The sequence below is a fragment of the Leptodactylus fuscus genome, unplaced genomic scaffold, assembly GCF_031893055.1.
Source record: "Leptodactylus fuscus isolate aLepFus1 unplaced genomic scaffold, aLepFus1.hap2 HAP2_SCAFFOLD_99, whole genome shotgun sequence".
Lineage (NCBI taxonomy): Eukaryota > Metazoa > Chordata > Amphibia > Anura > Leptodactylidae > Leptodactylus > Leptodactylus fuscus.
The window spans coordinates 237,501-240,000 of NW_027441045.1; the positions used below are offsets into that span (position 1 = coordinate 237,501).

General features: G+C 52.0%; 1 non-coding gene and 2 pseudogenes across 1 annotated transcript; all 3 read right to left on the reverse strand.

Moving 5' to 3' along the window:
* Nucleotides 1-471: 471 nt before the first annotated feature.
* Nucleotides 472-580, reverse strand: LOC142189481 (5S ribosomal RNA; annotated as a pseudogene).
* Nucleotides 581-1,294: 714 nt separating this feature from the next.
* LOC142189512 (5S ribosomal RNA) lies at nucleotides 1,295-1,403 on the reverse strand (annotated as a pseudogene).
* Nucleotides 1,404-2,117: 714 nt separating this feature from the next.
* LOC142189211 (5S ribosomal RNA) lies at nucleotides 2,118-2,236 on the reverse strand. Its single transcript, XR_012713398.1, has one exon. It is a non-coding gene; the product is annotated as a 5S ribosomal RNA (ribosomal RNA).
* Between the last annotated feature and the right edge of the window lie 264 nt (nucleotides 2,237-2,500).

Below are 2,500 nucleotides of genomic sequence, written 5' to 3' on the forward strand. Positions count from 1 at the left end.
AAGAAACCATCCCGGGGGTGAAAGAAAGAGCAAGCTGGACCAGAGCCCATTGTCCAGGAGTCGGCTAAGGAAGAAGTTGAGATGGTTGCCCGTGCCTGGAAGCGAAGCTGCTTTTCAGTCAGCTTCTCTTTTCTTAGGGCACGTTGTCTGCAAAGATGTTCAGCCTGTGTTGCCCTGTAAATTGGTCTGCAGGTTACTAGCTATGGCTTCCAGCCCGGCGGGAGGCCCAGATACTATGGAAATGAAGCCTGCTATTATTAAAAGTAAAAAGCCACAACGCTGGTGGCCACCACGCCCGCTGCGGCTGCTAAGAGTGATAGCGGTAAGACTGAGAATACTAGGATTTTGCAAGGCCTAAAGAGTGCAAGAGAGAAAGCGAATGTAAAAGAAGCAAGTGTGCAGTGTAAAAAGTGAATGTAAAAATGGCATAGAGGAGAGTGACCCCTGCTGGTGGAAGTGAGGAAAAGCAAAAGCCTACAGCACCTGGTATTCCCAGGCGGTCTCCCATCCAAGTACTAACCAGGCCCGACCCTGCTTAGCTTCCGAGATCAGACGTGTTCAGGGTGGTGTGGCCGTAGGCGGAGACAAACTTCTCACTTACTCCTCTTCTACTTTGCAGCCTGGCTGCTGGCAGCTCTTTGCACTACTTCACGCTAGACCTTTTTCTTCACTTTTTGCCTTCTCTTAAGGGAACTTCATACTCCAACAGGAGCAGTGCAAGAGCTGGGGGCGGCCCTTATACCCACAGGTGTTGTTCAGCAACCAGTCACAGGCCGCAGCCGCCCTCTTTCAAAAGGGCTGGGCGCAAGGTCTGCGCAGGGCTAAGAAACCATCCCGGGGGTGAAAGAAAGAGCAAGCTGGACCAGAGCCCATTGTCCAGGAGTCGGCTAAGGAAGAAGTTGAGATGGTTGCCCGTGCCTGGAAGCGAAGCTGCTTTTCAGTCAGCTTCTCTTTTCTTAGGGCACGTTGTCTGCAAAGATGTTAAGCCTGTGTTGCCCTGTAAATTGGTCTGCAGGTTACTAGCTATGGCTTCCAGCCCGGCGGGAGGCCCAGATACTATGGAAATGAAGCCTGCTATTATTAAAAGTAAAAAGCCACAACGCTGGTGGCCACCACGCCCGCTGCAGCTGCTAAGAGTGATAGCGGTAAGACTGAGAATACTAGGATTTTGCAAGGCCTAAAGAGTGCAAGAGAGAAAGCGAATGTAAAAGAAGCAAGTGTGCAGTGTAAAAAGTGAATGTAAAAATGGCATAGAGGAGAATGACCCCTGCTGGTGGAAGTGAGGAAAAGCAAAAGCCTACAGCACCTGGTATTCCCAGGCGGTCTCACATCCAAGTACTAACCAGGCCCGACCCTGCTTAGCTTCCGAGATCAGGCGTGTTCAGGGTGGTGTGGCCGTAGGCAGAGACAGGCTTCTCACTTACTCCTCTTCTACTTTGCAGCCTGGCTGCTGGCAGCCCTTTGCACTACTTCACGCTAGACCTTTTTCTTCACTTTTTGCCTTCTCTTAAGGGAACTTCATACTCCAACAGGAGCAGTGCAAGAGCTGGGGGCGGCCCTTATACCCACAGGTGTTGTTCAGCAACCAGTCACAGGCCGCAGCCGCCCTCTTTCAAAAGGGCTGGGCGCAAGGTCTGCGCAGGGCTAAGAAACCATCCCGGGGGTGAAAGAAAGAGCAAGCTGGACCAGAGCCCATTGTCCAGTAGTCGGCTAAGGAAGAAGTTGAGATGGTTGCCCGTGCCTGGAAGCGAAGCTGCTTTTCAGTCAGCTTCTCTTTTCTTAGGGCGCGTTGTCTGCAAAGATGTTCAGCCTGTGTTGCCCTGTAAATTGGTCTGCAGGTTACTAGCTATGGCTTCCAGCCCGGCGGGAGGCCCAGATACTATGGAAATGAAGCCTGCTATTATTAAAAGTAAAAAGCCACAACGCTGGTGGCCACCACGCCCGCTGCGGCTGCTAAGAGTGATAGCGGTAAGACTGAGAATACTAGGATTTTGCAAGGCCTAAAGAGTGCAAGAGAGAAAGCGAATGTAAAAGAAGCAAGTGTGCAGTGTAAAAAGTGAATGTAAAAATGGCATAGAGGAGAGTGACCCCTGCTGGTGGAAGTGAGGAAAAGCAAAAGCCTACAGCACCTGGTATTCCCAGGCGGTCTCCCATCCAAGTACTAACCAGGCCCCACCCTGCTTAGCTTCCGAGATCAGACGAGATCGGGCGTGTTCAGGGTGGTGTGGCCGTAGGCAGAGACAAGCTTCTCACTTACTCCTCTTCTACTTTGCAGCCTGGCTGCTGGCAGCTCTTTGCACTACTTCACGCTAGACCTTTTTCTTCACTTTTTGCCTTCTCTTAAGGGAACTTCATACTCCAACAGGAGCAGTGCAAGAGCTGGGGGCGGCCCTTATACCCACAGGTGTTGTTCAGCAACCAGTCACAGGCCGCAGCCGCCCTCTTTCAAAAGGGCTGGGCGCAAGGTCTGCGCAGGGCTAAGAAACCATCCCGGGGGTGA